The sequence below is a fragment of the Epargyreus clarus genome, unplaced genomic scaffold, assembly GCF_041222505.1.
Source record: "Epargyreus clarus isolate Ecla_fem2 unplaced genomic scaffold, WU_Ecla_fem_2.2 ptg000015l, whole genome shotgun sequence".
Taxonomy (NCBI): domain Eukaryota; kingdom Metazoa; phylum Arthropoda; class Insecta; order Lepidoptera; family Hesperiidae; genus Epargyreus; species Epargyreus clarus.
In genome coordinates this window covers 9006464-9029627 of record NW_027332223.1, presented here as the reverse complement: position 1 = coordinate 9029627, position 23164 = coordinate 9006464, and the positions used below count along the sequence as shown (strand labels likewise).

Sequence of the window (23164 nt, the reverse complement as noted above, 5' to 3'; positions counted from 1 at the left end):
GCATTGGTGCATCATTAAATAAATATGAAACCGATAATGGGGCACCGATTGCGAGCTTGAGACGCGCACTGGAGCGCGGGTGCTGGCGGCGGGCGACGGGCGCGCGGCCGCGGGTGCCTCCCGCGGCGCTGCGCTGGCTCCACAACTTTTTATCCACGCATGCTCGGCTCGTGTCTTTTTCGCTCTTCCCGATTGGAATTCGTTGAGAGATCGCCGCTGCCGGTGGCAGACGTCTTGTGACATGTCAGCGGCAGTACGTGCGCAGCGTACGCGGCAATTAACCAGTCATCTCACTTCGATCCACCTCACGGACGGAATTTGCGCGATATCATGAGATTTCTCAGGAGTCTTGTCGTTATTCAAGGAACAACCGTGAAAATACTTTGTCGAAAGAACTGTAAATAACCTCATTACCTGAGGTAAAGGCACATAACCGTTAATCGAAAGATATAAATAGATATATCTTCTTTTCATTCACCTGCACGTTTATCTTTTTATGTAACCCACAACTAATATTACCGTACGTCTTACATTGTCACGTCTCTAATTAAGAGTAAATATTTCTAGTTGTATGGACAAGTAAAGAGTAGGTACTTAACATTAACTACCAGTTTACTTTCTGCACTTTTATGGGTAATGAGTTACCACCTAGAGCTAGATCAAGTGTGGGTGGTCTCGGCGATGAAGAGACCCTGCTGATAAACGATTAAATTATTCCACATTATATGTGATTAAAACTCCATATAATAGTGACTGGTATTGAAAATAGCTTCGTCTTTTTATATACACTGACAGTAGCTGCTTTATGCCCCTATCTTGTATTTCCACGTAATATAAATTTGTTTGTCTTAACAAACCTCATATCTTCTTGAATGCTATTTATATATTTTTAAACGATATGTACACTTTGATATATGTATCCATTTAAGGTCCTAGTCAATACGTAAGTTTAAGCTAAATAATTGTAACAATAATTTCCAAATTGATTCACTTACGTACATCCTCAGAATTTATTTCTAAAATTATCTTGATTATATGAAACAATTAGAATTTTTGACAAATTCTACTGCGCTTGCTACGAGTAAGTAAGAGTAGGCACACATTAGTAGAGTTCATACATCTCTGAGAAAATTAAAGACAATTTTCAACAATGCCGTACACCTCTCAATATCCAGTGAAGTTGTCGATATGTTAATTAATTTATAATATTCCTAACCTTGCAAAATCATTAGTGATTGAGATTCGAACCTGGAACCTCCACATCGACCACACAATTGGCTATCACAACTTGCACTTTCATTAAACAAAAAACCCACAATCACCACTCCCGAACCACACCACAAGTAACGCATAAAGATAAAACTAACACGGCTTTAAGGATCATTGGTACAGAATAAGTATAATATCGAAACAATTATGGAGAAGCGAGCGGAGGTGTCGTGAGTAGTGCGGGAGCCAAGTACACGTGTTACCGGCCACTTGCATAATGGTATCTCAGGGCTTGCTCTTTGACTTATATATTTTTGTAACACATATTTTTGAAAGGAAAATAAACGCCAAAACTTGCCACTAAGAGTTCATCTCATTACTGTACCTTACTGTCCTCGTCAACTCATTACTGTACCTCCGCTGGGCACGGTTCTCCTCTCCGTGTAAGAGGGATTCAGACCTTAGTTAGCCGCTCTGGCCATGTGCAAATTCATACACGCCTTCGAGAACTTTTTTAAAGAAATCTCGGGCGCGTAGGTTTCTATACGGTGTTTTCTTTACCGTTATAGCAAGTGATTATTAATCTTTAAAAAGTTCAAAATCAGAGGCCTGGGATTTGTATCTTGGACCTCGGTGCTCGAAAGGCCGAGTTTTAACAACTAGGCTATCACTGCTGATAAGAGATCTCTTTGATCGATCAAACATATCGTCTTGTACAGTGGTAGAGCCAATATTCTTCGACCAGGAAAGCATCACCCCTATACCTACATCTAGCTTGAAACAGTTGTACATTTCGATGAAAGGGTGTGGATGCCAGTTGACTTACATATGAGGTCACTATCTTAGTTCTACAGAGTGGCAACGCAACTATGATCAACATAAAGTAAAACCTGTTCTATGTGGAGTTGGTCACGGAGGCATGGGCTGCAGTAACCTTTTAGCATCAGGTTGACTGCAATACTGCTCGAAACACAGAAAGCTTCACACTAGATCTTGATGTAGATTTAAGGCCTCCACAGTCGAGCCATATTGGCTGCACTACATATCAAACCTTTAATTCTCATTGATTATCACTTATTCCATGGAATGTGGTAGAAAATCCTGCTAAACTGAAAAGAAACCTCCATAAAATTGTAATAATATTGCTGTTCGCGTCGTCTTCGCATATTTATCTATAACCGGGTTATTGTTCATGCAAAATATGATGAAATATATCTGCTGATTCTGCATAATGTGGAATGGTTAATATTGAAAATAAAAGGATAGCCAGCGAATACCCCGGTGGCAACCCTTTGCAACAACAGAAAGAGAAGCCGCTTGCCTTTCCATTGAATCAAATTCATATATTTTGAGATTCAGTCGCCAATTTCATTTGTACAGATAGCAAAATAATAATCTAATTATAAAGTGTGCTATTGAAACTATTATTTACAATGGGGCTGATATGATTCATTAACAATAAGTCGGAACAGGTTAGTTATAGAATTATTATAAGCATATTTTATTTTATTAGAAATATCTACTATATAATTATATTATATACATTTTATTAATAAATAAAAAACTATCCCATTTAAAAATCTGACAAAACGAATAAATCGGGAATTATTTATATTTCAAAAACTTAAAAAAACACATAGCTTAGTTCCACTGTTGGTGAAAACATAAAATTGGCAAACAAACAATAACAGAAAGAGGCAAATTTAAAAATATATAAATTTTGAGATTCTTCTAATATTTTGCGAAATAAACTGCCTTCAATAGACTCGTATCATTCCGACCGTACCAACATTCCGTGGATTGTTTTATTGGATTATGCGGCGAGGCCGCGAAGCAGCTATAACTATTCAGTGTCGTCTTTTGTGTTATGGAAAAACTTGTTCTTGAACCCATGTAGTGTGAAAGTGTTGTTTATTTTTGCAGTTTAATGTTACATATGTACACATATTATCGCCTGCGCCTGCGCAGCGACTGTCATCTCATCGCACGCTGCGCGCCTTCTACTCCTGCGCACGCCGCGTTGTTAGCGCGAACAATGCAAACCTCCTTACTCACTTCTACGTACACCGGTTTATTATGCTGATTCTAGATACCAAGCGAAAATGATTTGACATCGCTATCACACCTTCGGCCAATCAACCAGACAATCAGATCTATGGGTAAAAATAATTCGAAATTTTATTGACATGTCTATCAACATCAATATCGTAAATTCAACCGGTATCATACAACAATGCATGTATTTAGGTAAACAGGTCAGTAAAGCTTGTAACTTTAAATATAAAAATAATTTAAACATAGCGGCCCTTTGTATGCTTTACACATAGTTATAAGAGTCGTCAACGGAACCCATCCAAGCTTATACAGCCTACTGGAGACTAATGTTTATTTGGACATATTTATGGCTATAGTTCCGCTTTTTGTGCGGATGGAAATATGTGTGGCGGATCGCACGTCTGCGTGAGATTTCGGACACCTCTCCGCTTACTAAATTTAATATCGTCGGCCTTTACGGCGTGGACGAAACAAAAAAACTATGAAATCGCCATTGTGTCGGCGACACGAACGGCAGTTCGCGCCTACCGCCACTCATGAAAATCATTTTGTTTTTATTTCAAAATGTATGTTTATGATAACACCTGTTTCGCTGATGCCTCCGCGATCGGTGTCACTCGGAGCTTGTTTCGATTTTTTGCCAATTTAAAGACTATAAAGACGCCCGCATCGTGGGCTAATTTAGCCGCTGTTCACCGAATTACGCATTCGATCACTTCTGTTTAGACAACGCGGGCCTATGTGTTACATTTATGGACACTTGTGTGTTGATACGTGTTATTATTATGTACATATATTAAGCGCTTTCTTTTAATGTTTTTAATCTTTCGTTAGTCGATTTGTAAGCGTCAATATTGTAATTACAAAACGAGAATTATGTAGTGCTTAGTATTTTTATAGCATTTTATATTAATGTTTTACGTAATTCAACGTCATTAATTTAAATTTAACATTACACTTTTTCTAGTTATGCAAGGCTACAAATTGAATAAACGAGTGTAATAAAATATGTAGTTATGTTTTTTTGAAATATATTATTAATTCGCGTGTTCTACTTATAAACGAAGAAATAAAATGCCAAATTTATGTATACATGTTACAACATACAATATTGATTTTAATCTTAGAGTAATATTTACGCCTATAGCAAAAACAAACTAAAATCCATCCATCTAAGGAAACGTAACTATTAAGGTGAATTTTAAACACAAACAGAAGCTTTGATTGAAAACCAACTAACCACTACTACACTAGACTATTCAATATTGTATCTGCTACTTAAATAGGTGGTTATAGAGTTTATCATAAGTGTTAGGTATAATATGAGAAAGCCAGATAGTACATTAATACTATCGATTCAGATATATTACAATTAAAAAATAAAATACAGAACAAATTTTGAGTCAATCTATTAATGCATACCATTTTTGTCTCCATTACAGATACAAACTGGATGGCCATTAGTTTTGCTTTACGACGACATCGCTAGCTCCTCAATGGGACAATGAAGGTATTTCATATTTTCCAGCATTATGCATTATAAATCAATCGCATAAATCTTAGTTTATGTCAACTATAATGATGCGGTTGTCAAAGGGCAGCCGCCGCGACCACGGTCCAGCTTTTTGCATAATTACGACCATGGAATGTCGTCCCTTAATATGATAACAAAGAAAGATGACCAACTATATGATTGGAGAAATTTATGGCCGTCTGAAGACGAACGGATTAGGTCGAAGGCTGTGGGAATCGCGAATTGTTAATCGAAACCAATTCCTAAAATCATGTGGATGAATCAACCAGGAATTTTTATTACACATCGTACTTATTTCACGACTTTTTGTAAAGTGTTAAATGGATATTACTAATCAACTATATATAATGGGGAGATCTACCTGAAATTGATTTAGGTACATAGCTTGCTAAAGATTGTCATGTTGCGATGAGGATATGACGATGTCCAATTGCCAACTATATTCAAAAAGTTTTATACATTTAAATATTGTTAGTAAATTAGGAGACCAGAAAGTCAACTACTTACTAATTCCACCGATATTAAGGTCACCTTTAATCAGTAGTTATGTATGAAGTAACAATCTAACTTCTCTATTGTACGGATCTCATGAATTGCGTCATGATAGTAATAAAGTGGATGAATAGGTAACTGTCGATATTAATAGTTAATTACAGTATACATTTAATGGATTTTCATTAATCATTTATGTTTTACTATCAACGGAAGTATTATTCAAGTTTTACATTACAAAATAAATTGTTAGGAACGAGTTTGAGAGAGCATATCATTATTAATTCGAGTGAAACAAGCAATGTTGAATCGCAGTGGAGATTATCTCATAAAACAGCACGAACAAAGGTAACAAGAATACAAATATGTCTATGGGCCCGTTCAAATTGATAAACCACATGAAATCACAGATAGTGAAACCTTCCTTAACGTGTTCGCGAGTTATATATTCTCGTAACACAATCCATAAGAAAGCGCTACAATAATCGTACATTTCTCTTGACAATGTTCCTTTGAATATAGAGAGTTAAGGCGAACAGATACTATGTCGAAGATTTGTTTACTCAGCGCTAAGAGACCAGCATTGCGTGATTACCTCCTCGAGGCGATCGTTCGAAAAATAGACTTTCCTACTAAGAAATATAAGGAGAATTTCACCTTTCTGCGACGCGACCCTGTATCTCACGGGAGATAGCCCGATGACTCGCAGGCGCTCTTGCAAAGCTAAATTAGTACGTACTCAAATGTCATCGTTTACTATGATATCGCAATCAAAACTGACGTGGGAAATATGCTCGTTTGTGGCGGAGACCACGCAGCTTGCGCCTATAAATTTTACAATGAATTATAGAACTAGTCTACTAGGCATTGACGTTGCATAATTCAATCATATTAACTGGGAGGCACGCACTCTGACGTTATGTACAACGGCCTCAATCTGCGTTAATATTGAAGTGACTGCATGTTTATCAGCTTAAAATTTAAATAGATTACGCGTAAGTATGTTGGAGTATGTTTTGTAACGTTTAAGGGCTTTAAAGGCCAGCATATTGAATACAGTAGATACCTACAGCGTTATGTAGTATTAGGCAAATTAGCCTATATAGCATTATCATTATGTCAATAACCTATGCCACTGTTGAGCACAGTCCTCAAAGATTCATACCAGAATCCCCGAAGGTGGCTCGGTGCAAGTTAGTAAATATAACATACCTTTGAAAACATACACAAAACTCAAGTATGCCAATTTCTTTACGATGATTTTAAGACACGGATAAAGAATATATTGAGATATCAGTATATAAACTTTGTTTTGCGTCTTCAGGTGATTTATTACTTTTTCCAACACATGTCCAATATAATTTAACTGTGTTTTGAAAATGTATTGACAACTAATACATATGCACCAATCTATATAACAAAGTAGCATGATAAACTAAGTCCAGTCACAGTCAAGAGTTCATTTACCATTACAAATTTAAATATCAAGTCCACCTGTGTTCTGGTTAAGGCAAAATTTCCTTGAATAATTAAAACGAGCAGAAAAACGTCTTCGCCCGATGCCTAAGTTATCACTGACAGGTATTTGCGAAAGAAAGCCATTCGCCCATATGTAAGCGTTGCAAAAAAGTATGTAAGCATCATATGTGAATAACTGGACAGGCTGACGGACAGGTAACACACAGTGTCCGGGTGCGCATAATACGGGATGGAAGCGGTATGGCAAGCCCAGCTTCCTGCTTCAATTCTCAGTTTTTCTAACGAATAAGGCCGTATGCATTACAGATAAACAACTCTTTATGATTTGCAACTTACGCAAATCAATTTCTTAGGAGTCTCAGTTAGTCACTTTTTAGTAACCTCACAAATCAGATTAATCATATCATCATCAATCATGTTTGCAAAATTAATATTAAGTAGGTACATACCTACATGGAGAAATATATTTAGTCTTAATTTCTTCTTAAAACTAGGTACCCACTTTATATAGTTGGAAAGAGGGCGGAAATTCATATATTTTTTATAGGTGAAAGATCAACTAATATCAAAAATAGATTGGTTCAATAATATCATTGAAATAGTATCTCCCAAAAATGATAACATATTTCTCCTATACTTTGATTATGATAAGTATTTACTCTATTTACTATAAAACATAGCATGTGAGCCTATAATATAACAAAATTAAGAAAAACAAAATGCAAACACAGCTGTACATTTCCGATGCAAAAACAGGAATTTAAATCTCGATCGTCAAGTAAAAGGAAATGCAAAGCCATCATTTTTAATAAGACAAAATGATGAACGTATAAATCTTCTTTGTATCTTTAACGATTGTATTGTGGAAGAAAAAGAGAAAAAATGACTATTTTGCATCGCACTCAGAGGTAGACAGATATACGCCTCAACGATATAATATATTCGTTATTATGCGTCGAGAACAGAATATATAAAACCCTCAAAGGGAACATGATTGTATTTTCTTATAAAGAGCCTGCACTTTGCTTGCAAAATTGACATCCAAATCAGATTAATCCAATCAATGGAAATTTATGACGCACCCGCGAGCGAGCTCTGTGCCATTGAGAGATCTGAGGCTCTGCTAATCAGTTCCCAACAACTATAACCTACCTGCGTGCCAGCCACCGCCGGCCGACTAGTCTTTTGTGTTTTATACGTGAAATAAAACGAAACAAACCGTAGTCTAGACGACAATAGCATCTAATATAGTTTGAAACATTGTATGATCGTGATAGACTCGTGCTAAATTGATTTGCTCGTCTATTCTCGTATTACGCTCGGTAGTGAGTAGTAAACAAAAAGTATAGCTTACAAACCAAACAATGTCACACTGTAGCGGTGGAGTTAAACGGAATTATTCCGAAATTTGCCAACGTCTTCAAAAATCGCACAAGGCGTGTTTTTGCGGCAATTACAGGGACGTGCGGAGCGGTCGCCTGCCTCGCAAACATTCTTTGATTTATATGTCTGCTTTCGGATCAGGATGAAAGTAAAATATGAGACGACACATCAAATATTCAGCCTTTTTAGGCCCCGGGAGCAACTCTTAATGCTCATTATAATAAAAACACAATAGTTCATGCTGAGTTGTAGGTATACATTGTAAGCATTTGTATGTCAGATCCATTTTGGACTTAGTATGTATATAATTTCGACATCGATTACTTGGTCTTGATATTTGTTAAAATAATACTTTTTTGAACAAGTTAGAAAGGGGAGTGGATAGGATAACTGCGTGTCCAAAGTAGAAGCTGTTACACAAAATCACTAATTACCGTCAAAACAACTAGGCATACAATATTATATTCGGCTGATCATTCTCTTTCACTGTATAGTAGGTAGGTATATCTATACTTACTACATTTGTACCGAGTAAAACTATTAGATTTCTCTGAAAATTGTCTAAAGAATATTGGCATACCCTTGTATGGCAGTGCATTATTAAGTACATATACACATACATAGGTGTAAGCACATGTAAATATTTTGATTCTTTACAATCTGTATATACGATATATATTATTGAAGGGTGTGGTAAGGGAGACAGACTTTTCCGAGGCGTTCCAGCTTAGTCCTCGGGAGTAGCGGCGCATCTGTGGCCGACTTCAGGTAAGAATATCTAATCCTATCTGGGGTTAATTACGGATGTCCATGGGCGGCAGTAGCCACTTACCTTCAGGTGGACTGCATGCTCGTCTGCTAGTCCTATACTATTATAGAAAAAAAAAATATATTTACTAATACAGATTGTAAAGAACAATACTAAAGAAATAATAACCACGCAATTACTACATAGAAGCATATTATATGTCGAAAGAAATTGAGTGCAAAATGTCCTTATATCTTTAGTACATAGTATCTAAACTTCTCAGTCTGTGTAATACCGGTAGGCAATATTTCATCTGGCCCTGTTGTCACATGATCCGCGCGCAGATTCATCTTTAATTGGGTGAACCGACCTGCACTGTCCCTTTCGTTCTCAACCTTTATTAGGACCATGATGCGCATAACATGTGGTTTGAACATTCTGCATACTGTATTTAGTATTACCTATTTTTTCAGTTTAAAATGGAATTTTCTGAATGGCGGTCAATCTAAGCATCTTAAAATATCACTTTTTATAAAGAGTAGGGATTTGTAAAAAGCTTAGTCGTGATTGATATATTTTTCAGAAACACAAAACTGCTTGTATTTGGATTTACTTTTCTGGTTTTCTCCGGTAAAGTGGTATTTCTAGGCAGGCAACAATGTCAAATAAAGTAGAAATTTTGTTTACAAAGTGGCTGTAACACTAATTATCCTTTCCTGGCTGCCAGTTTCCTAGCATAATTAAAATTCGTAGAACCACAAACATTACGTTGTTAACATAACATTCTTCCTTATCTTTAATTTAACACAAGCATTGCAAAGTTGTAAACATAATTCTTCCTTATCTTTAATTTAAGTAGACTTCATATAAAAATCGATGTACAGTGGAATACTTACGCTTATAAAAACGCCGTAACAACTTATTGATTTATGATATATAAAATATATTTTATTGCTACTTATTAACAACCTCACCATATTTGTTGTTCTAGTACCCAGTAGGCTTGTTTCGTGTGTCAATCCACGACCATTTACGCTCCTGTCATGGTTGTGACTGTGACGCATAATTAAAATCAATATTTATGGGCTTATTAGAACATTATTTATGTTCGATATACGCTTTATATTTTCTCTTTATGTGTGACAGGTCCCCGTCAATCGGACCCCCGCTGGAAATCTTAGAAGTATTATTATAAATCCATAACCTGCTTGAAGCCTCGAAGCCGTCTTAATTTTTTGCGTATTTATATTAGTATAAATAAAACATTTATTATCATTATACTATAAATGATGTGGCAGGAAAATACTAAGAACAAAGCTGTTAGGTGTTATAATACACATACATGGTATTTTATTAAAATTTATGAGCCTAGTAACGAATAGGTATACGAGTACATATCGGCTACTTAGAATGCAACAAGCTTCCGATATTTATTTAAATTCCGTAAATAATATACTTATTAATAAACAAAGAGCTCTTTAAAAATCAGAATATAAAAGAAGTTATTATGATATAAAATTAGTGCCGTAAAACACTTAAATATCTTAAGTTACTCGCGAACAAAACGTAGGAAACATCAAAGATTGTTAACTAGGACGAGTTAAACGTATGACGGTTGTAAATTTCATGTCGCTTATTCAATTAAGAGTCGTGGATTGAATGACATAAAACTTCTGAGATAGTGCAATAAAATACCGGGCAATTACAGGTCAGGCGGAGGCCTCTGTAACATCGGATCTCAAATGGGCAGAAATGTTATTATTTTGAAAAACTCGCTATAGTGTACCTTGCGAAAGAATAATGTAGTATAGTTTTGTGAGAAATTTTATAAGCGACATATGGACAAGTTATCTTTGCATTGTTTAAAAGAACTGGTTCCACAAATTGTATTTTTTCTTTTTTGTAAAATGGTTATAAGTACAGAATGCATAATATGAACTTAAGCAACCGAATTGTAGAATGTTTGTCAATTTGAAACACAGAAACACCATCACCATACAGGTTTGGTACAGCCGGATTTTGGGTTCGAGTCCCAGCCAGACAGAAATTTTCAAGGATTAGGATCTTGTAATTCGAGTTCTGGAAGTTAGTATAGTCTTCTTATTGTGTATTTAACTATTTATAACACCCATAATAAACAGAATCTTAATAGCAGTACAGGGCTACAAATGTAGAAAAAAATCTTAGTCACACTGTGTGAAAAAACGCTAGTTTCCGTTAATAGGACAGTACCTAGTTACATAGTTGATACTCATAAAATGTTTTCATGGTTACTATAAATATTGCTAGTAGAACAAAACCTGCAGAATACAAAATATGTATGGAAAATCTGATGCTAAAATCTTAACAGCTAATGTAAAGCTACAACAACATTTTATTATGATGATAGCTGATCAGATATTATCAGATCTTTCTACTAAGATAGTAGCTAACAATGTTGCGTTACAGATCTTCATTAAAGCTATTGATTAGAATTATACTCGATACAAATGAGCCACTAAAAAGTATTACAGCTAATTGAAATTAATTTTCTGACTATCGAGAAGTAATAAAACAACATTCTTTGACCATGTACAATGGTGTAAATGAGAAAAGGACAAGCTGTCGGCAATAATGGAGGTACAGTTAACTGTATTCACTAATGGAATATAATAACTATGCACTTACGGCGTTTAAACGGTATAATGACAGCAATTACATCATAACTAGAAAACGATAATATCGCTGATAGACTACTGCGTCTGTTAATATCTGTCATAAGTAATTATGATGGAAATATTTAATGGGAAATTATACAATTGGCATTTCACTAAATATAAGTTTATGTAACAAAGATGAAACGACTTGGAATGGGCTGTAAACCTGCTAATTTACAATGAGTTTTAATAAAATAACAGAATGGAAAATGTTGTTTACAAATTGGACAAGAAGTTTCAAAGTCGTCGGACCCTTTGTGGTTTGACTCCAAAGGCACCACAGCCTCTTCTGTGTCTGTTTTATAACAGCATTGTATGTGGCCGACTGATCATCTGACTCTTTTCTCGTCTGTGTTGATTTGGTATAGATGTCCATGGACGTCAGAACTTTAGAATGTGTAATCTGAAAGAATTAACATTTCAAAAATTACAGTCCATAACTCTTAAGTAGAATAAAACAACCACACAAACAGATGTTTTACGTTAGGCAAAACGGGCATATCCATATAATTTTGTTTTTGCTCACTCAACTTTGTATGGCCGTAGTAATCATTTCAGACAATTTGACATTAAGTTATGACGATTCTCGGTATCGGAAAAAGTATCGAACGAGCCTCATTATTATCTTTAATTATGACAGTTCACCATATACGAATGCTTTACTCGATCGCTTCTGCGGGGACCGCAAAAAAGTACGCAAGACCTGTAAGAGGTCTTCTATACAGAGCAACTTGATATTGACAAAAAATCTTTATCGGACATTATCTTAGATGTTATGTGTGATGCGACCAGTTATGAAAATATGGATACGGACCTTTTTGGTCATTCGAAAGTCAGGTACGTTAGATTTATACGAGTCTTGAGTTTCTATGTGGAGTGTTTTGTAGATCATGTTCTTATTATGTAGGTTACAGAACTACTAGAAGCTAAGCGAGTTGAAGTTTAGTTGTGCTTATAGGCCGTGATAGCATTTTACTTTTATTAATGGAGGTCTTAGTATAAAATCTCGGCCACGAATCTTTGATATTTTCGTTTCGATCCATATATTTCCAAAAGAAAAGTCACCACAAGTGGCCTACACTTGTAGACTATGACCTTAAGCTTAGCTTATGCTATCATAAGTTAATTATGGGCATAAACTCTTTCTAGAAAGGAAGAGTTAGCAGCTTACAGTTTACATTTTGCTGACTTACGCTTGTAGTTGTACATGGTGACTACAATGAAACAACAAATCTTTTTATTTATAAAGAAGAAAACATTGCTTCCATACTCCTGAATCAGATCTCTTTATGAATTCCTAAAACATTCACGAGAAAAAGGAGGAAATTTTCATACCAACAAAACAGGCTGTACTAAAGTAGTTAGTAATAAATTAAATTGTCAGTTACAACAACACTATGTATTGACGTAGACGATGATGCCAATCCGTATTTTGACGACCGTTAAATCCGCATGACCTCGTAAATTTTGTTTCGCGTATCTATATTTCTAATCAGAATCAGATTCCCAATTCAATCGATTCTCGAACATTCGCAAGCAGGATGCAGAGAGCGAGGAGCATGTTTAATTGTGGCTATTAGAACAGATGGCTTATTCATTTGTAGAGCAGTCGGTCGTTGCGCTCATGTCGTAAACCGGCGATTCGTTCCCGTTCTGATGTTATTGTAGCGTTTTGTCTATGCTCCGCCATTTTATTGGGCCGTTTTGTCGTCTCTGCGACGCGCTTCTCGTAGATACATCTTTGTTTATGTCGTTGACAAATATATCAGTGTATAATATAAAAAGTCGAAATGGCTTGTCTAGTCGTTTAATGGTTCTTATGCTCAAAGCAAATGCATTGGCATCTATGTTCCTGGTCATGTTTTGAGCAGTCTCCCATACAAACGGTGGTAGAACCCTTTGTGTTTCGACTCCGCGGCACCATCCCCATACCTATTTCTGCCTAAAAAAAGCAGTGTTAAACGCTGCTGTGTTATGGTTTGAAGGGTGTGGTAAGGGAGACATACTTTTTCCGGAACGTTCCAGAGACCTCAGGGCTAGCGGCGCACCTGTGGCCGACCTCGAGTAGGAATATGTAATCCTATCTGGGGTTAATTACAGATGTCCACGGGCGGCAGTAGCCACTTACCATTGCATGGATGGACTGCATGTTTGCGCTTGCGCTGCTGAGGATAAAACCGTTTGTAAGGAAATAAAATGCACCTTTCGTTAGTCGAAATTAAATACGAATAGTCTAATAATATATTAGTATTAACCTTTTATGTATGGTAGACATAACACTAAACTGTATAAAAATTGGCCAATTCTTTCATTACCAAACATGAGTCATAAACCGCGAAATTAACTATTAAATCATTCAACAAAATTGCGCAATATTTTTGACCCTACTGTAACTAATAAACAATAAGTAATAAGCAGATTTATAATCTACATGAGCGATGGAAATATAGTCAACAAAGCTTCGAATACTAATAATGAAGACTTGAGGAAATTCTTAAACCTCTAGTCATACCATGTAAAATGACTCACTGGGCCCGATAATTTTATGAATGCCTACATCCATAATATTCTTCATATTTATATCTTATATGGGTACAGTACAGTATGATCGTTGCATCGCATGTTGCAAATTATAAGTTACTTAAAAAGCAGTGACATCTTTAGTTAACATTTCGCGGGGAAAAAAAATACTTTATGCGATGGAAGGACCAAACGGATATACAAATCAGTATAATAAGTAGGTAACTCTACGTGGTGGTTATCTGAAGAAGATCATAGTGGTTTTGGTATTACCACCCTTAAAACAGAAATAGGAACATTGTCATTACTGATAAATGTCGGCCGCTGCCATGGACATTTGTAACCAGCTCAATATAGAACTGAGTTTCTAACTGAATCCGACCATAGATGGCAACGGCCACTCCTGGGTTCTAAGATGCAGAAATCCACAAATTGGCTTTCGAAACGCAAGGACTACTTCATGCTAAAAATAGGCATAGCGGAAGTACCGGAACTACCTTCTTCAATAGCAATAAATAGATTCTCAACTTAATTACAAGATCCTCGGAAAGACCTAGTATAGACCTGCCATAGTGCGAAAGGCTGCTACTACATTTAGCTAGACACGAAAAATAACACCTAATATAACAAAATTTCCACACATTCAGACAAACACTTATAACATTCTCAACAATGCTACCCGTGATTACGTTTTAAATACCGTACAATAATCGCACCAAACAAAAACATAAGGACGTTATTTATCTAAATGGTTTAATTAGCGTTTTCATTGCATTTGATATGCTGATAAGGACACGTAAGCATAGTCACGCTGTCAACGCTGGCTTACAGAAAGTCGCTATGGGACTTGTTCAAATGTTGTTCAAATGAGGATGGTGTAAAACAATGTGTAACCATTTGTATAAAAAAAATAATACTTTTTTATTTACCTTAGATATGTATTTCTCTAATCTTATGAAAAAAACTATTACGAGTAAATACTTAAGTGATGGCTCACTTTTAAATTTGTATGCCTGTTAGAAATTTCAGAGAAAATATGTCTACCAATTTCATCTTCAAAATAACGTTACAGTTTTTAGGAAAATACTATCTAAAATGTAAATGTAAATGTAAATGTAAAATCTGACTGGATTTTGCATATGTACGAGTAGATACAAACTTACATGTTGGTAAGGTAGATACGATATACCTATTCCATGTGATAGAAAGCGCTATGGAAATGGAATGGCACTTTTTCGTTTAAACATATTCTAATAAACCTATTTGAATTCAATTTTGCTTACGTGAGTGGTAAAAATAAATAAAAGTGAACGAAGGTATGATACGAGGCGGGTTGCGAGTTATAGGTCCCCGTGCGCCGGCGCGGTCGCTCAATTTCTCTAATTAATTAACGATCCTCTAGATAAGACACACTGACAACCTTATTTGTGGCAAACAAATCTTTGAAGCATAAATTTCAACGTACGCGTTCTAAACTTGTAAGCCTTATGCACAATTTCTAGACTGCTAATTAATAGTTCCCCATCCGATCAGCAATTACAACGGACGGCGTAAAAATAGAATCTACAAGCTATAACATTATTCTGGTGCCTATTTACGTCTCCAACCTGTGATAGGCACGTTTGGCTTTCGCTATTACACTCTAAAGTTTAGAAAAATAATTGAAAATTCACTCGGCGTGTACCTGGGCGTTCTCGTACTAAATATTCGTGAAAGATTCACTCCATACGAGAGCCAACAATTTACATTTGTCACATAAATAAAAGAAGCAAGCGGCCTCATTAGGCGACACCGCGACAGCACGCCGCTCCGCCGCCGCCACGTAGCCGCTACCGTGTCGCACTCCTCACCAATAACGTGTATTTGTCAGGATATTTCCACATAATTGCTCAGGACTCCAGCCTCCGCTGATTATTTTATTCGTTCTCCGCCTCGGGGTTAAAAGGGCGAGCACGACGCGGGACTTCCTACCGGCTTATAAATATGGTGCACTTAAGGATGACTGCCGATGAAGAGTCGAAATGAGTCGAAATGATCTCGTAGGCCATTAACAATTTTTTTCTGCGTTGTATTACTGTTTTATCTTTAGTGCTTTGTCGCGGTGAGTGGTGGACGAAAAGCGACACTTTTTAAAAAATCTATTAAGTGTATAATTTATTAAAGGCTACGCTATCAATACATGAGCGAAGCGGTCGGTGGCGTGTCGCCGGCATCGGCCGATATCACCCGTGTATAAGCATCTGGTCAATTTGTCGGTCGCTGTCTCATCTACTATCCGGTATTAACATTTTTCGGTCCTTCCATTTTTCACTAGAGTAAAAATTATGAGTTTGGAATTGGTCCTTTTATTACAGTACTTTAGATATAAAGTTATGGTCAGGCTTTTAGCGTTTAGGAATTTGTAACGACATTGATAATAGCTTCCTAGTTTTATTTATTTTATGCAATTAAAAATGTTTTTCTCTTCGTCATTTACGAAATATTTTTTTATATATTTATACATAAAAATATTATATAAAACTAAGTATTAACAAACGCTATAATAATATGTTGGAGGAATCCTAAAAATCAAGAGATCAGGACGTTTGCAACAATTTAAACAGACCGGTCGATGTTGAATAACAATCAGTATTGAAAAACGGTCAACATGAACCAATTCCCACAATTACAATGACATCAAATAAAAATAGCGACGTGATGGCATAGGCATAGTATTGTCATTGCTTAAATAAATCAACAAGTAACAACTAATAAAATATTCTTCATACATGGTAACGGTCGTGCAATACAGACGCCGGCCGCCGATTCTGTGAAGTCGTTTGGAAAGCAGGCTGTGATTTGCAAGGTCACGCGTATAACACGGATGTTCCCGATATTGAAATGTACAGACGTGCTTTATTCACCTACATATCAACATATGCAATTTGAAAAGATCCCAGCCAAGTTCCTGCAACCTAATCAAAGTAAACCTTACGCGCTCGCCGGAAGCCAGCATTTCACTTGGAGAAAATTCTACGTTTGAATGTTGCCCAATGCGACAGCAGTATGAGAAACAAATACTCATATTGAATACGAAGCAGACGAACGGTACGACACTCGGTATGGTAAATTCCGTATTGCGAATTATTAAATTATTTATGCCGCATATCGCGGTGTGCCGGCCGCCGATCGCTGAACCACAATATCGGGAATCCCTGTTCGCTACTAATGCAATAATTTGGCGTATTTTGCAATCGCGTATTGAATATTGAATAGTTGGTAAATAGTTTATGTTCTCGACGTGGATTTCAGAGTACGTGATCCGGCGCGGCCGCTCGTTGTGAAATTGCGCGACACACGAATAACATACGTTAACAAGTGGCCGTTTCGAATAAAATTTTATGTTCTCGTTGTGTTTAGATTTATATCAGATACGCGATGGATCACTTGATCTATTTCCCCGCTTCGCTCTTAGAGTTCGAGTGCGCGGGCAATAAACTCGTCTCATCACTGTCTGTGGCTCTCTATCAATACCTTTCGACTCTACAGATTAACTTTGATGAAAAGCGGGAAGTGGGTTTCTTTTTCAAATATTCTTTACTACCTGCTTATTATATTTTAAATCTTTAGTATCTATTTAAATCAATTATTAAACATCTTCGACCATTGCTCCTTAAATAACCCTAGGTGTCATAACTAATTGTGAAATTACGTCATTTTTTTAAGATGAGTATATTTAAAATTTCCAACGGTGGTAAATAGCAAACTAGAAGATACATAATGAGAAATGTATACCCATATAAAGCACATAGTACTTCCGACATAACTTCTAGTATATTTATATCTATATTTATTTAATGCCTTAAATAACATTTTGCATAACAACAATGTAATTATATAAAGTAGTAAAATAACAAGTAGTGGTAACGTAATAAACAACCTCAAATGTTACAATACATATTATTTGTTAGCTGACAATCAGAAGAACAAAATGAAATGGAAAAGTTACTAGAACAAGCCAACGATTGGTATTCTTCATAAATATTATAACATTAGAATTTACGAAATTTATTCAGCTATTGACTTACCATCAAGTTATTGTGCGGAATATAAATATCGGATACAAGTTTTATTGCGAACCAGCACGGCATGGCACCTCGATGAGTTAAGTAGAATGATGACGGAATAGGCTCGACCGAACATCCATATCAAGTATTCTTTTGAATTTCTTAATCCTATTTACTTTTAAAATAGGTATAGGTTAAACAGGTCAGTATCTATTTTCTTTTTCGTTTCTTTTTTATTATAAGTAAAGAGCTAGTTTGAATTGTTTCTTGAACCGAATTACAACTTTTATTATTCCCGCGCAAAATATAACTTAAACGTCAAGACGGTTCTTTTTCTTTTTTAAGCTAACTCATACAATCGTGCCAGCCAGTGACCATATAAATGGGAACTTATTATTAATAACGCGTTATGAAAATAACACAAAATAATTAATTAAAATAATACCATAATAAAATATCTTGAACATATTTGTAACATAATAAAATTAAAACATTTGGAAAGTTGACGATTGTCGTCGAATTTTGACAAGGCCGAATCTCGTTAAAGTTTATTTCCAAAATCATGTTTAAAATTTATTTTAAAAGTAATTGCTATTATTCATGATGTCTAGTGTGAATTATTATTTTATATGTGATTGATTTCATGCTTTGCCTTCGGGTTCCTTTTTTAAGGGTCTAAAATACGGCTCTAAATGTGAAACCTAATTGCCAAAAAAAATTTTAACAAAAAAATAAAACCGACTTCTATGTCACTACAAAGTAAAAAATAATTGAAATAAATGTTGGTTTAGTACATATTTCTGAAGTTGGCGCTCAATATATTTCGTTTGATAACGGCGTAAACAGCGTGTCCAATATGAGCGCCGACTTCAGAAATATGTACTAAACCAACATTTATTTCAATTATTTTTTACTTTGTAGTGACATAGAAGTCGGTTTTATTTTTTTGTTAAAATTTTTTTTTTCACCCTTTTTAGTGATGATATGCTAACGTTTGTATTAATATTATGTAAAATTGTATAAAGGTGATCATGAATAAAGGTAAGGTCTGAATTCATACGGATTGGACCCACCCGCTCGCAGGGCGCTACCGCGCCCTTCTCGCTTAGTTTTACATTGTCTTATTTGTTCCAACCTAACCTAACCAATTCAATACGAAACACTATAGGCGAGGCTATATGAGATACTATATACTACTATATTATTGGCTAGATTAGGTTGGAACAGAAAAGTAAATAAATCAAACTAGGTGGTAAAACTCTGCGAGTGAGTCGGTCAAATTTACCTTAAATTAATAGTTAAGAAAAACTACAACGTATTCATTAATCATATTTTATATTTGTAAGAAGTAATTGTCAAGTTCAAGAGTTGAGGTCATTTATTTCATTACATGTACCTGGTTAGGACCTGTAAAATATGTGTGAAAGCACTAAATGGCTTATTCATGTGGTTTAGGCTGGAGGTACCTCTGCATCATCAGATCTAAGGAGTTGAAGGTCAAATTTTTCATCATATATCCATCATATGTCTCTACTTAAAGACCTTATCATATATTCGTAAGCTCCAAATGCCTAACTTGTATGGTTAAGGCAGGAGGCACTTCTGCATTATCAGGGTTGAAGAGTTGAAGGGAAAATTTTCCATCATATACCTCTACCTATCAACCTTATTGAATATTCATAAGCATCAAATGCCTAACTTGTATGGTTGAAGCAGGAGGCACCTCTGCATCATCAGAGTTGAAGAGTAGAAGGTCAAATTTTCCATCATATATCTCAGCTTATCGACTTTATTAAATATCCATAAGTTCCAAATGCCTAACTTATGTGGTTGAGGCAGGAGGCACTTCTGCATTACCAGGGTTAAAGAGTTGAAGGTCAAATTTTCCATCATATCATGTTAACCTAGATACTCAATGTTCATTTTAAGTTTCATGAGAATTGAGTGGGCAGAAGGTAAGTTGTCATAAAATATGTAAAAAGCAGGGGTAGTGATGATGAGTTCCACCCCATAACTTAAATTCTAATCATCAGAGTATACTAACGTTAAGGTAGGAAAGTACCGCAACGAAACACCCTTTCATATGAAAAAAAGAAAATTGAAATTGGTTAAGAAATACTCGACTTGTTGAAGTTTATATGAAGTCTGGTTTTTCCAATTTTCCGGGAAAACTGCAGGAAATTTTCGAATTTCCTCGAAATGGGACCCCTTGTGAAACTAGCCGCATACAATGGTGTATGAATCATATCGATCGGTCGCGGCATCGCGAAAAAATCGCCGAACAAACATAAAAAAAAAAAAAAAACATATATACGGTCGAATTGAGTAACCTCCTCCTTTTTCGAAGTCGGTTAAAAATGATAATGTTATTAAATCATAAATAAGAAGCATCGACTTCACAAAGTCACTTGTTTCGAATACCCTATTCCACTCAGCGAACCCCTAATAAGACAATGTAACATTGCGTGCTGAATCGCAGACGAAATAGAAATGATTTAATTTGGTCGAGGAGCTCTGGAGGCGAGGGCGGTGCCTGCGGTGTACCTCCGCGATCGTTTGTCATCACCGCATCGCGTGACTCCATAGTGTTGACTTAATGGAGTGCTCGTGAACAAATTCAAAACATGCCTCCTGATATTGTTTAACTATCAGTCTATAATACATCGAATTTTTTTTATGCACGAAACCTAGTCCTTCTTCATTTTGTATTAGATTGAAATGACGAAGGAGCAGGTCCACTTGGTGGTAGTGTTCACAGCCGTTTACGCAATGAGCTAGCAGTTCACCTAATGGGTATATGGTTACAACTGGACATGAACATGACTAAACAAGTTCACATAAAACAGGGGTTCTGTTTATAAAGCCGATCCTAGCAGATCTGAGCCTGCATGCACCCTTCCACTGAAACTCAACAACTGCTTCACACTAGAAAAAGGCGTGGTGGTGGTTCCCGTTTGACGCATTCTTGTTCTACCTTATAAATTAATGTGATCTGCTTGACGCATGACGTCGCGTTATGTCATCGTCTATTTTCGTTCGAAAGAAAATCCATAGATCTATGAAGAAATCAGTTATTTTCGTTAAGTAAGTGTCGCCCAACTACTAAATAATTAACGTACATATTGTAACGTGTTATTAATAATCGTATTTTTTGTCGTAATAGCATTTTCGTGCTATATTTACTACAGTATATTGTTACCCATAAACTTTTAATTTCTCTTACTCTCTTAAAATATTTTCCCATTAAAATCCAAGAATAGTTTTTATTTGATAGAAAGAACTTCTACGAAACAAACATGAACGTATATTCTATGTAAGTGTGTGCCAAGTATTTATATCGGCGGATTATTCTCATTATCCTTGCTAATCAGTAGACAAATTTCAAGACATGTCTGTGCAAAATAGAATACGAATAACGGAACGTTAAAAAATAAAATATCGTGGGGTCTCCCAAATTTAACCCCTAGGCGCCCAGGGGGACCGGGGATCGTAATTGAAAAATAAAAGGCTGTAATAATAGAATTTACATTACGTGCTCTTCAATGATAAATTTTGCCGTCTGCCTGCTTTTGTCAGGAGACATTGACATGCATGTCCCTACAATTTTCTCATTCGTAGGAACATTCATTTGCGAAAATAATTTTACGTTATTTATCCACGTAAACATGATTGGTCGAATTAATTTGTGTTCAGAATATATGCGTACATTATATTTAAATGTACATTTTATTTAAATGAATGATAAAATAAAGAAACCAACAATACAACAAACATGTAAGAGAGTTTGTAATATGAGACCTTAATAATGCGTATAAAAGTAGCCAAAATATACAATTTTTATTTTATTTTAATAGCAAATTATATCAAATCGTTATACGAGTATTATTGTAATGTGATGATATCAATTTAATAAATTATATTATTCTTAGCGACTCTCAAAATAAATTACTATTATAAACCAACACAATTGCAAACTAAATATATTGCCTACTCAGGCAAAAAATATAAAATTTCCACCGAATCACTCTTTTTATATTTATTATCCGGCCATACTTTAACCAGTAACGAAATTTTATTATCATATGCACGCAACAATAAAACATGTGTAGACTACATTAATGCTTGTAGATCGGAATACTAAGTTTCGGGCCTTGATATTAACATGAGTTACCGAAAATAAAAATAAAGATTACAGAATAAACACTTTATTGAAAATTCGAAAAAATCGATTCGATCCTTTCTTTCGTAAAGTAATATTATTTGGTTGCAATTCTTTCATGCTGGTATCAAGTTTCTCTTCACAATTGACGGAGGCCTGAAACGACTCAATTCGTATCAGTGAAATAGGACTGGGTTAGCCTTGTCAGATATTATAAAAATTATAAAGCCTCAGAGGCCTCTGCTGTCCAATAGGGATCGAGATGACGGCTTCACTTACCCTTTAAAGCACGAATGAATGCGTCGTGCATACAAAACTCCTTATAACGGTCCATCCAACAACAGACCGCATCAGAAATTGCATAACTATGAAGATCAGTTACAACCTACACAAACTGTGAAACGTTAACACTTATTTATTTACTTTTTAATATGCATTAGACAAGTTCTTAGCAGGGATTATATACAAAATAGGAGGAAGATTTCGCTAGACAGCCTAAACCTAAGCATTGGCGCGGGCAAATAAAACGCGTGCACACACGGGCATACCAAAACGAATTTCCCAAACATTTGTATGCAGATATTACGGTAAACGGTAGGATTGTTTCGTGCGCCAGCCGACATTTCCGTACAATACATTCGGGCGAGGCGTGGCGCAGCTAGTTAGTCGCAAGTGAGATGTAAATATGCACTGCTCTGGCGCTCGCGCAGGGGTCGTCTAGTATCTCTACCGCATTGTGTTCGCCAAAGCCCGCACAGATTCTAAGGATTTTTACACTTTAAGTAACCAAGTACACCGCGATATGCACACAAATGTAAGTTACCTACCAACTATGTACAAAGT

At 35.8% G+C, this 23164-nt stretch overlaps 1 long non-coding RNA gene across 2 annotated transcripts in view; it reads left to right on the top strand.

The window, feature by feature from the left end:
* The first annotated feature begins 4705 nt into the window (after positions 1–4705).
* LOC140748034 (uncharacterized) overlaps positions 4706–23164 on the top strand; it is a 126593-nt gene continuing 108134 nt past the window's right edge. The window contains exon 1 of one of the 2 annotated variants that reach the window (XR_012102916.1): positions 4706–4774. This is a non-coding gene — a long non-coding RNA (uncharacterized LOC140748034). The remainder of the gene's footprint in view (positions 4775–23164) is intronic. The other variant, XR_012102917.1, reaches the window with a different exon arrangement.